Here is a 13736-nt window from a genome sequence, read left to right on the forward strand (position 1 = left end):
CTACCGCAAGCTCAAATAAGGTCTCACACACTTGCTCGGACTGCCTTGCCCATGCAGATCAGGGTCACAAGCACTCTCAACTCCCGCAACTTGGGATCATTCCAAGCTGCTGCTGCTAATTTTGCAACATCCCACAGCTTGCTGCTGACTCCTGCAATAAAGTGGTCAAGCAAACTCCATAATAAAGGAAGAGATTTCAATGACCCTTTTCTTCAATCCACAGGAGCAGGCAAAGCAAGTACCGGGATTTCCCTGCATTATAGCTTCCCCAAAGTGAAGGTATACAGAGAATGCACTTGTGTCTTTATAGAAACCTCCCAGGCAATCTCTTGCCAGTAACGGCTGACTGAAGCCCTCGATGGCCGCCTTGCATCAAGAACATGCCTCCTGTGGGTACTGTTCTTCAAAAACCTGACCCCCTGAGAATACTGCCCCACCAACCCCATCCCTCTCCAAATTACCGAAGCATCCATTCTTTAAGCTACAAGACTGCCCAGTAGCTGGAAGGGTGCTGCTTGTGCATGACACCCTTTAAGCACTGGTAAATGAGTTCATAGCTGTGAGATCTCACCCTGGAAGTGACATAAAGCAGTATTACATAGGAAGCATGGCAACTGATCACGAAACCTTACTATGGAAGGTTATGGAAAACCTTCAATAGTAAGGGCTATAGAAGGGCTGGTTATCGTGCTATATAAATAAAGTTAAAAGTAAGTAGCAGAGGCTACAGCTGCCAAGAGCAATATCATAATGGCAAGGGACAAATGCATTCAGTGGTATGTCCATGGCTTATTACTGGGACACACCACTTTCATTTCACATCCTATTTATATTAAAAATCTGAATTAATTCAGTGAATACTTAAATGATGTGTAGGCCAGAAAGTAGAAATGATATCTATATTTATTACGATGAAAGATTGGAGCATGCTGAGCTTTATTGGCTTGGAAAGAGACCTCCTAGAACCATAAGATCGTAAACAGTATGGAAAAGGTAAATCCTGTGTATGATTTATAGTTGCATAGATTTTTACACAAGAAATGGGCGATTAGTAAGGAAGGCAAATTCTCAAGGATAATTAACAGAACAGCTTAACACCACAATAGATTATGCATTGTTATTCATTTTTGGGATCTCAGTGTCACCTGATTAAGGAGTGGTGGTGAACAGCCTTCCTCAACCACTGCAGTCTCTGTGAAGGTGTTCTCACAGTGTTGTTGAGGAGGGAGGTTCTGGATTTGGATCCAGCAGTCAGGAGGAACTGGCGATACATTTCCAAGTTAGTATGGTGTGCGACTTGGTGGGGAACCTGCAGTTGGAGGCTGTTCCATGCACCTGCAGCCTTGCCTTTTTTGGTGTCAGAAGTCTGGGAGGTATTATTGGAGTAGCTTGGGCAAGTAAATGCAATGCATTTTGAAGATGGTACATACTGCAGTTACTGTATCTTGGTGGTAGTGAGAATGGTTGCTGAGTAGTTAATCAAGTGGGCAGCATTGCCCTGAATGGGGTCAAGCTTAGTACAAGTTGTTGGCACTGCACACATCCAGACTTGAATGTTCTACCACACTCATGATTTGTGGCTCAGCTGTTAGAAGATGAGTTATTTGCAGATAGATATCCAGTTTCTAACCTGCTCTTGTAACCATGGTGTCTACACAGTTGGTTCAGTTGAGGTACTGGTTACCGAGAGGTTGGGGGGGGGGCGGGGGGGGGAGATGGTGGGAAACTATGCAATTATAATGCATAATTTAAATGTCAAAGGAAATAATTAGATTCTCTCTTGCTGTGGTATTGGTTTATTATTGTCACTTGTACTGTGGTACAGTGAAAAACTTGTCTTGCATACCATTTGTACAGATCAATTCATTACACAGTGCATTGAGGTAGTACAGGGTAAAAACAATAACAGAATACAGAGTAAAGTGTCACAGCTACAGGGAAGTGCATTGCAGGTAGATAATAAGGTGCAAGGTCAAACAAGTCCATCGCATTGTATAAGGGAACTGTTCAATAGTCTAATCACCGTGGGATAAAAGCTGTCCTGTATGAGTGGTGGTCACTTTGGTGCTATGAATGTTGCTTCTCACTTATCAGCCCATGCTTGAATATTGATTAGGTCTTTCCTGCAGGCAGGCACTGACTGCTCCATTTGCAGAGCAGTTGCAAATTGCATTGAACATTATGGGGACTTTCACTGCTGATTGCACATCAACCCTAGATAGAAGGAAAGGCATTAATGGCCAACTAAAAATAGTTGGGACTAGGAAACTGTTCTGAGGAACTCCTGCAGCAGATGTTTTGGGGCTAAGATCATTGACTTCAGATAAGTACAGCCACTTCTTTTGTACGAGGCATGACTCTAACCATTGGAGTGTTTTCCCTTTGTTGCCTATTGACTTCAGTTTGACCAGAGTGTCAATGTCCCACTTGAGCAAATGCTGCCATAATGTCAAGGGTAGTCACCCTCAACTCTTCTCTGGAATTCAACTCTTTTGTCCATATTTAGGACAAGGCTATGATGAAATCTGGAGCTGAGTGGTCTTAGCAAAACTCAATATGGGTATCAGTGATTATATGCCACTTGATGCACTGGCAACAACAGCTTCATCACTGCTGATGATTGAGAGTAGACTGGACATTAATTAACTGGATTGGAGTTGTGCTGCCTAGGACATACCTGGACATTTCCACATTGTTTCTAGATACTACTGTTGTAATTATATTAGAACAGCTAGTTTTGGAGCACGGATCTCCGGTCCTACATCTCAGTTGTTTGGTTTCATAACCTTCACCATAGCCAGTGCTCTCAGCCCTTTCTTCATGTCATGTGGAGTGAATCAAATTAGCTAGAGACTCACTCCTGTGATTGTGAGGTTCTCAGAAGAAGCTAAGGTAGATCACATACTCTGCAACTCTGCAATTCTGGCTGAATGTGCTTGCAAAAGCTTCAGCCTTTTCTTTAGCACTTAAATGCTGGAACCTGTCATCATTAAGGGTCAGGTTAGGTTGAATGTTCTTCCTCAACTGCAGGTTACAGAAGCTTCAAACAGGAATGTTTATTTGAGCTTCAAACAACAGTATTTCTTACTTTAACTCTAACAGTAAGGGAACATCACACATTGTGCTTAAATTCTATCCATGCATATCCCTGACCATATGATTCATTTACTTAAGTGCACCACATTTTCTATTTTTTCCTTGCCTCTTGTCTAGGTCAGTAGTAGATTAATTGATTTACACTGATATTATAATTGGTCAACTCCTTCTACATTATGATGGAAGTAAGCTGCAGTTCTTGTGGCTATGGGGCCAGAAGTACTCAACTACAGTGAAGCTATAAATAACAAAGCAAATAGGAAGTAATGTTCAAACTGTACATCACTCTGGTGAAACCACAACTTTTGATGTGCGTTTAATTTGCTCAGGTATCACTAAAACTGGCACGCGTCTTCATCAACAGCTTTTAGAATGACTCTGCTGGAAAATAATTGCTATCTTAGATTTTGGTTTAGTTAGGCTGATTTCAGGAAAAGACAACAACGGATGCTCAACCACATACAATAAAACCAGCTCAAGCAATTTTACTAATTAATAGGTATTAAGGGCATCAAATGTCTTTGTAGCATGAACAAATATTCAAGTAACTTCTTTAGCACTCAACTTCCATGGTGATTTCAACCAAATCAAAATTACTTGCTTCTACAAATAAACCCCATTAGTTTTGGTGTCATTAAAGTGCTCATTTGCTACTAAACATTTGTAGCCTAGAGGATATTATTGAGGACCTGCTCTCTTCCCCAGCAATTTTTCCTCCTATAGTGCCTCACTCTGAAGGTTGAGAGAGCAATAATGTCCAACACTGAAACTCCCCAATACTTTCTCCATTATTACACTGAAACTCTTTACTCTGTTATAATCATTCAGTTAACACACTTGTATTTAGCCCCAGAGCACCAATACTAACTGCAGGAAACTAACAGCTCCATACTGGCCTGGCCCATCACAGTCCAATCTGGAGGCTAGGCCCTCCTTGTCTACATGCCCCTACTGGCGATGATGTAATTACCCAGGATGCCTGAAGATGAGTTGTCCTATACATCACCTATTGAACTGTTCCCATTATCATCACCAGCAGGGACATGTGGACCAGAAGATCCCAACATCCAGCTCTGGCCTGTCCTGGACCAGACCAGGCCAGAATGGAGCTGTTAGGATCCTGCAGTTAGCTACAAGGGAGCTTTACATTTATCTGGTGTCATATAATGAGCCCTTCCCTTTTATCTCCATCATTAGCTAGTGATTAGATCTGACTGGAGTCCTATACTGCAGTCCCCATTCCTTATTTAACATTTGGTATAGTGGACCTTACTTGTCAATTGGTGACACATATTCTGGCCCAAGGTCCCTGACCACCATTTTACACACTGGCCCATAACCTACTTTGTGAAACTCTAGGCCTGTCCCCTTCTACAAGGTCCTAGAATTTCCTAGGAGCCACTTTCACTCCTCTTCCAAAAGATTTGAGCTCATGAGATCTGAGGAAAGTTGGCAAACTGAAACCAAAATTGGCTTGGTAATAGGAGACAGGGGTGATGATAGAGGGCTGCCTTTATGATTAGAAGCCTGTGACCAATAGTGTACCACAGGGATTGGATGCTTTCTGTTTATTTATTCATTAATGACTTAGATGTGACTATAGAAGGTATGACAGGCAAGCTTAGAAATGACATGAAAATTGGTGATTTTGATAGCGAGGATAGGCTTAGATTACAGAATGATAAAGATCAGCTGGTAGTTTGGCAAGAGCAATGGCAGATGGAATTCAATCCTGATAAGTGCAAGGTGATCAAGGGGTTTAAATAAGGGTAGGGCATTCACCATGACAGTAGGGCCCAAGGGAGTATTGAGGAACAGAGGGACCCTAGTGTATAATCTAAAGATCCCTGAAGCTGGCAGCATATGGTGGTGAAGGTGACATGCGTTTCCTTTATTAGCCTGGGTATAGAATACAGGAGTAAGGACATATTGATACAACTTCATAAAACATTGGTTAAGCCATAAGCTGAAATATTATATCTAGTTCTGGTTGCCACACTTTAGGAATGACGCAACTGCAGTGGAGGAGGGTGAAGAGGAGATTCACTAGGATGTTACCCGAGATGGAATGTTCTTGTTACAAGGAGATCAGATAGGCTGGGCTTGTTTGCCTCAGAGCAGTTGGAGACCGAGGGCAGCCCTGATCAAAATGCACAAAGTTATGAGGGGCAGAGATAGGGTAGATAGCAAGAAACTTTTCCCCACGACAGAGCTATCCAAGTTTAAGGTAAGAGTTAAGAGGGTTAGAGGGGATCCAAGGAAGAATGTTTCCATCTGGAAGATGGTTGGAATCTGGAATGTAACATCTGATAGGGTGAAGGCAGAAACTCAAAACTTAAGTAGCATTTGGACTAGCTCTTGAATCACCAAGGCACAGTAGGCTAAGTATAGAGGGATACTTGATGGCTACGATACACATGGTGGGCTGAACAGCCAGTTTCTATGCTGACTTTATGATTCTGACTAAAATTACTATGGTAGGGTCAGCAGCAAACATATTCTGAGGTGCATTGAGAGCCAGGCCTCTTTCAACCATTGAAAAGCCAAAGTATCCTGCATCATGGCTCAATTTCATTGCTGGTGACCTGGGCTGTGGACTCCTCCCCTTATCTGGGATTTAATTATGAAAGAAATGAAGCACCACAGTCCATGAGACCCATATTCATCCAGCAGTTAACCAAGGACAGTCCCAAACAGATTCACAAGAGACTATTTGTAAGTTATTAAGGAATTGAGTAGTCTGTGTGAGAAATATACAGAAAAATACATGGTCTTCCACAACCCCAAGGTACCACAAAGGATCTCACACAGTTTTAATCCAGAAATTTGTCAGCCTACTGGTGCTCAGTTTGGTCTAACAAACCAGCAATGAAATAGTGACCAAATAAATTTGTTTTAATAATGTTGTCAAATTAACAAACAGGAGATTACCACAAGATCCTTTAAAAGGAGCAGAGAGGGCAGAAGTTCTCTGGTGCTTGGTCTCAACTTGTACTTTCAACAGGGCAGATTCCCTCAGCACCACATTGGGAGTGCAATCTTGCATGTTTGAGCTCAAGTCTCCAGTGAGGGATTTGTACCCCAAACTCCAAGAATAACGAGGCAGAGGCAAGAGTCACCACTGAACCCTTGGTAGTAAGAGGCTGTTGAAAGTGGCCAGCCAATGAGAAGGTTGTCCATTCAATTAAATGGAAAAAGCTTGATTGACCCACTTTGTTTTCCCTAACCCAAGTGGTCACTATGCCAAGAATATTTGATAGGACAGTATAGAGGGAATTCCCTCCACACTCAGTCTATTTCCCCATTTTTATTTAAAAAAGAAAAAGCTTGTTTTGTTGTCATCTAACCCTTATTTTGTCCCTTACACCTAGGGACCATTTTACTTTTAGTTTTAAATCTTTTAAAACAAAATTTTAGTCTGTTAATGTTTTAATAAAATGTTATGCTTGCAGTCAGGATGCTTAACAACCCTTGTGCTGTACACTGGTCCTGGAAGGCCAATAAACATACTGTGGACACAGCCTAATCCACTTCCAGAGACATGCTTGAAGAGGGGAGGAGCTTGGGATGGATGGACCCCCAGCAGCCCACTGCCTGGACCTGCGAATGACAGTCTTGGTTAGACCCAAAGGCAGACCAACTTGTGCCCCTTCACAATGGGTGCCTAAAGTTCAGGAGTGTGGCACTGAAGTGTAACCAGAACTAGAGTAGCCCACTTAAAATATTCAAACAGAGGCACATTCTGTATATACAAGGTTCCAAATGTAAAACAGGGAGGGCTCCTGCAGAGGAGACCTCTGTGGGAAGCTTAGCCCCCTTCTAGACAGCATAGTGTGTCCAGACAGCAAGCAAAGAAAACTGCTCAGTGCCAGGTGGAATGGCACCAAGGGCAGTTCCAAGAGGGTTCAAGTTGTGAGGACCACTTCCTAGGGAGTTTTGATGCCTGGTTTGAGCAAGCAATTCTAGCCAAGTGGGAATGAAAAAAAAACACTCCAGACTTGATCCTCTCTAACAATCAGTGGAGGATTACTCTGACTGAAGGAGGTCACATCCCAGACTCTGAAGAGGTCCATGTAAAAGAGACAACTCCCACAGAGCTTCCCAATGAAAGTTATATGTCATCTTGAAAGCAATACCTCAGCAGAGAGAAAAAAAAAATCACCAGCACACATCATGTAGACTGTGAGTTCTACACACAGTCACCTTGCAGGGCCCAGAGTCAAAACTGGTGTACAGACACAAACAAGCAACAAATCATCCTCTCAATTGGGAGGTTCAGAACCATGGCAGAGACTCAGTTTTAACTTCTGCCCCAAAAGAAATCAATGAGCTCTTTTGGACCTTGGCAGAAAAATCAGGTAACATAACCAAAGTGACCTACAGTAGCACAGCATTGAGGCCACCAGTAGATTTATGACCAGTGTGCTCCCCACCCCCCCAGGAAACCACTTGGAACAATCTTGTCCAAGACACCAGCCAAGCGGAGAGTTTCACTTCCAACTCTCACCAGTTTTCCCCACAAGGTGTAGGTAGACCCCCAGAGAGTGGAGGTGCATGGTGCTCCATCTCATCTCTTCCAACTGACCACCACAAAGGATGCAATGGAAACAAATCAGCTGGCATTCACACATCCTCTCCAAGTCAACAGGATCTGTAACAGTGAGAAGCACGTCACAAGCTGAGCGACAACTTCCCTACCTGCCCTGCATAAAGACAAACCCCTCACCCACCTCCTCTGAAGACGCAAGATTCCCCACAGATGGAATATAGATGACAGCTTTCCCAAGGAAAAGACCCACTGTCATAGACTATTTAGCTTTATCCATACAGTTCATGACAGCATGCAGAGATTGGACAGAACACATGCAGAGGCCAAAAAAGGTAATTCATCCATTATTGCATGGGTCCTCCTGGTCAAGGGAAGGAACGGGCTATTGACAAATCAGCCCTCTGAGAATGTGGATTAGATCTCTGACCAGGTACATATTGTCCTGAATGAAGCTGTGCAGCATTGTATAAGATTGTTCAGGGACGATCACTTGGGTCAGCATGGTGCCCAGGCGGGTGAACTTGGTCGCAGCATAAAAAAAACTTATAACCTGTGCTGAGGAAGGAGACCAGATGTTAGTTTCTTTAAATGATGGAGATTGCCCCACTTGTGATGTTGGCTGCCTTGCATTATAAAGTACCACCCTATTAACAAGAAAATAAATTCCATGGATACCACTGTGGGATTTAAACACAGGTCACTGGATTACAGGCCCACAAATTTAAACACTTTACCACCATAGCCCAAAAAAACAAAAAGTTCATATTTATACAGTGCCTTTCACATTCCCAAGATACCACAAAGGGTTTCATAACACTGTCAAGCAAGTTTGAATCTTGGAAATTTAGTAGCCTATTTGTGGTCTAACAAAACAACAAAAGATTTAAAAAAAATTTCTGGCTCTTAAATAAATGCAGTCAGATAAATATTGAGGGATACCATGAGATATCTCAGCCAGCAGTTTAAACAGTGTAATGCTCTCTCAGTATCATTTGGGAACACCAGCCTCGATTGGTGAGCTAAAATCTCCAGTGTAGGACGCGAATCCATAACTCCAAGTCAGAGGCAAGAAAGCTACCACTGAACCACAGGCAAAAAAGGTTGATAAAAGTGGCCAGCCTGTTAAACAGTTATCCAGTTGATTAATGAAAAAACTTGAGTCAACTGCAGGTTGCTTGCTGATTGCAATGTAACCACCAGCATTTTGCAGAAACAAATAAAACTCATGGGACAGAAGCTGAAATGTTAAATGCACAGAGGATTAATTTTAGCTCTCAAGGCAGCTTGTGGTCACAGAAAGAGGAACAATAAATAAAATACAACTGCAAAATGGGTTAAATAAATACTGCTGCAGGAGATAGTTTCTCTTCAGATAAATGAGCGTCCAATGACAAACAAAAACACAGCTGTACCAGAAATTAATCTTAAGTTTAAAAAAAAGAAAAAGCTTTCAGGCCATAAACCTTTGGATTTTTTTTTACAAGCCTGTTTCAAATTCACTAGAGTCCAGCTGTGATGTAGATTTATTTGAAAGAGGCAAAATGGAGGTTTCATCCTCCCACATGGTACAAAATGGCCGACAAAGGTTCACAAATCTGGAGAAAAACCAACTTGCTAGTTCAGCAGTTGCTGGGCAACTAATTGAAAAATTAACCAGAGCAGCTCCACATATGCAGGTAAACGTGATGTCAGATTGCCTGATATAGGCAGTGCTATTCCAATAAGCTAAAAAAAAGGCAAACCATAATATGAATATGTTTGTGGACTCTTGGGATAAAACGTCATTACTACTTAAAGCAAAAAAATCTCACTACAATACCATCTCCAAACTTGAGGAGAAACAATGTTATAATCCACACACCATTTAGGAACACAAAAGAGCCTGCAAATGACAGAATCTGGAGCAGGGTCTCAACCAGAAACATCAACATGCACTTTTTGCCTCCACATAAGCTGCTTGACGTGCTGAGTTCTTCTAGCATCCTGTTTTTTTGTATCAGATAGCCATCTTCAATTTTCAGAGAACAGGGGTCAGGCCCAAGTGTCTTCATTTGCTTTATCAATGACGTTCCCTCCATTAAGTCAGAACTGGGGATGTTTGCTGATTGAACAGTGTTCAGTTTCATTTGCTTACTTTCTAGCAAGTAGTCAAGAATATCTGCCCTGTACAAGTGCCAAGCAATGGCAGTCTCCACCAAGAGAGTCTCAGAAACTGTATTCTTGACATTATAGTCACTTAATACCTCAGTGTTGCTGGAATAACAAAATCAACCACAAAAATATTTTACTTACAAGAGCAGATGAGATGATCGCTATAAAGCAATAGGCAAGTCAGCTACCAACTGCCCAAAGCTTTTCCACTATCTACAAAGTACAATTCCATACTGTTAAGGAATACCCTCCATTTGATTGGCTGAGAGCAACTCAAGCATTCAAAAAAATCTCAAATCACATTAAATGCAAACCATCCTGCTTGACTAGCACTTCAACCACTCAAAACATTCACTGACCACACTGTTGATCCAGTGGCTGTAGTGAATACCCTCTACAAAATGACAGTCACTTGTCAAAGTTTTTGGCAGAACCTTTACATCTAGAAGGACAAAAGGCAGCAACCAACTGGGAACAGTGCCATCTGGAAATTCACTTCCAAGACACACACTATCCAGACTTGGAAACATTTTGCTCTTCCTTTGTGGTCATCTGCTGAAAATTCTGGATCTCCCTACCTTAGAGTACAATGGGAAGACTTTCACCACAAGGACTGGCAAGGTTCAAGTTAGTTCACCAACACCTTCAAGAGCAATTAGGGATGAGAATTAAATATTTGTCTTGCTAGCAATGTTCATATTACATGAATAAATAAAAAATTTGCATTGAGCTTTTATATGCAATGGGCCTGATGAGAACTCAGTAGGAAGTGATCGTAATACACGAGCTCCAAAAAATTTGCATAAAATTTCTTTATGATTTCTCTTGATTTGCTGCAGCAACAAGTGAAAAGCCTTTGATGCTCTTTCACCCTAACGGCTATGCCCTATCAGGAAGAACTCCTATTGGCCTAGAAAGACTTTGCATTTTTTTTAAACTTTTAATCCCATCAGTGAGTTATACTGCTAATATTTGGCCTATCTTTTTGCTTTGATGTACTTCTGTATCTAGAAGTAACTGGCATGAGTAACTTGGCCTGTATTCAGAGAATTGGTGCTCGTTGTATCCTTACATTGAGTGAACTCCTGGGCAAGAGCAATGGCTATCCCAGGTATTGTCTGCAAGTAAATTTGTGGACCAGTTATGCCTGCGAGCTTCAACTCATGCAAGGCAATGAGCAAAAAGCATAGATTCACCCCACAAGAGATGAAGTTTGCAACTCTTCCCAAGCAGTTGGTAAAAATAAATGTGTTGAAGAATTCCTGACTCATTACACTTTGATGTTATTGTCATACAAGGATAATTTTAACTCAATCCAACACTACAGAAATGTAGAATATCAGTCTCTCCTTCCCTCAGACCTTCAATTACTTCAAAGGACATTTAAAAACCATAGATCAGATGGGGTGTCAAACCACCTTTACATCTGATCCTGGAAGTTTTCCCAATGGCAGCTTTGGTTAAATGACTGCCTTATATGGAATACAGGAGATGCATTTATGTAAATTGCAATAGAACAGTGCACCAATATTCACCATGTACCCTTATGAGAGAACTGCTGGAGGAAGTATGTCACAGAAAAAGACAATACTCATCATGTTTAACAGCACAAAGCAGCTGGTGGACTAATATCCCAATTGTCCATGCAAAGTGATTAGCACAAAATCAGGCTGCTGGATCACTACTAGCTACTCTACAGTACTAGAGACCTCAGGACAGACTACCAATGACTTGGCAGAGAACTTAAGCCACAGGAGAAAACTGCCTGCTGTGGAGATAAGGAGGAAGATCTAATGTCAGTTTTGAGATGCTGCCACCCCAATTTTGCAGGGGCTGTCAAATGTCTGAACAGCTAAGGAGCAGATTGTTACAGATGCCACTCATGGTGAAATAGCCCTGGACCCTTGCCACAAATACAAGACAGACACAAAGAGACTGCGGATGCTGGAGTCAGGAGCAACACACAAAAAGCTGGAGAAACTCAGCAGGTCAGGCAGCATCCATGGAGGGAAGTGGAGAGTCGATGTTTCAGGGTCAAGACCCTTCATCTGGACTGAAAGATAGAGGGGAGACAGCCAGTATAAAAAGGTGAAGGGAATTTGTGGAGAAAGAGCTGGCAAGCGATAGGTTGATCCAGGTGAGGTGACTGGCAGATGGAGAAAAGGGAAAGTGGAAATAGCAACAGAAGTTGCGAGGTGATAGGATGGAAGTGACTAAGGGCTGAAGATGATGGAATTTGATGGGAGAGGAAGGTGGAGCATAGAATCAAGTGAGGGAGGTGGAGTGAGGACAGATGGGAACAGTGGAGGAAAACCAGTGGGAGGAGTGTGTGGGTGACGGGCAGATGGAAGGGGAAAGAGACTTGGTTAAACCAACAGAATAATTCTGGTGTTCAATACGTCTGTTCCTTGTGGGGCATGGAGGTAGGAGATAAGTGCTTCTTTTGTGGGGAGCCATATGCTGCCAAGCAGTCGTGCGTTGTACTGGAAGTTCAGATCAAGAGTCACCTTTGACAATGATTCAGCAACACATAGACGAGGCAGGTAAGCCAGCAGTATTCTAGGGCACTTATGACTGGCAGCTGACACTGCTCGTTGATGGACTGGAAGCAAAAGTCCTGTCACCAGGTGTGCTGAGATTCTTCATCTCATTTCCAGAAAGCAGTGCAACAAATGTCTTAACACGGAGCATGCTTCCAAATAGTGTCTTTTTACTGGTTAACTGAGCAGACCTAGATAAACCATTGCACATATTTAGGGAAGGGGTTTGCAAAGCCATGGCAGTGCTCTCAGCTCAGGCAAAATGAAAAGACTGAATAGTATCCGTCCCATGCAGGAACAGGGAAAGTTCAGTCCAGACTTTCAGTTGTTTGCTTCTGATATCCAGTTTTCTCACCTGGGTCAGTTTTAGAATTCAGCTGTGGCCAATTTCAGAGGATCAGTCATTCTATATAAAAACTAGATAAACTGCTCAGTTAGGTTCCAACCTGGAACTTATTCCCAGGTATTCATTGTTCTTGTGCAAACAATTCAATCACTAATTAGGTGCCAGTTTACAATTCACTTCTGGCTGATGGTGTGAATGGACACCGATTTTAGAACAGCTATCGACTAGAGTTGGACAGTAGGAGTGGGACTGATGAATGTTTGTTGTGCACCCAATCTACATTACAGAAAAAAAAAGTCAATTTACCCAGAGATCAGTCTAGTCATACAGTGGAGGAAACAGAATATGACCAGAACTACAGCAATTTCTCCTCATAAAAACAATGCATTTTCTCATGTGTGCAGTAAGAGGATAATTATATAAATATTATGTGGATAAAACCAGACTCATTCACCAACTGGCCATCCAGCTAAACGGAAGAGCAACTACATAATCAACCCTCCTCTGACAGAGGACATCTGTTGTATGCAATTTTTCTAATAAACAAGTTCTCTGAACTCTGATTAGATTATGGTTTACTCTCAGGTACCTCTCTATATATTAACCATTCAAACATCTTGATTAGATTGAAGCCTGTAACTCATTCCAACATCTCCATTATTTGATGTAAAATCTACCAAAGATCTCCATTAGACTTGGATGTATTTTTGTTATTTCTTGTCCACTGAAAAATCATAGAAATTGTCAAGCAGGCTGGAGGTAGTGAGTTGCCGCTTTCAATGGAATAGGGGCAAGAGACATAACCAAAATGAATTGGCTAGAGAATAGAGACAAAAAACTTAGAGGGAAGCAAAGCAAAGGAATTACACTTTAAAAAAGGTTTTATGTAAAAGAGTTAGTAACTCAAAGTCAGTTTTTGTTCAGCTGCAGACCATATCAGGCGAAAGATATTTGTCTCTTCCTCTTTTGCAGAAGCTTTTGGTGACTAGCTTGGAATCAGTGCCTGAGCAACTTCCCCAAAGTGCTGAAGCAGAACAATCTCACTGCAAAAGTC

At 42.0% G+C, this 13736-nt stretch overlaps 1 protein-coding gene across 3 annotated transcripts in view; it reads right to left on the minus strand.

Moving 5' to 3' along the window:
* Nucleotides 1-13736, minus strand: part of inpp5d (inositol polyphosphate-5-phosphatase D) — a 112718-nt gene that overhangs the window by 82760 nt on the left and 16222 nt on the right. The window lies entirely within an intron of this gene.

Source organism: Pristis pectinata, chromosome 6 (assembly GCF_009764475.1).
Source record: "Pristis pectinata isolate sPriPec2 chromosome 6, sPriPec2.1.pri, whole genome shotgun sequence".
Lineage (NCBI taxonomy): Eukaryota > Metazoa > Chordata > Chondrichthyes > Rhinopristiformes > Pristidae > Pristis > Pristis pectinata.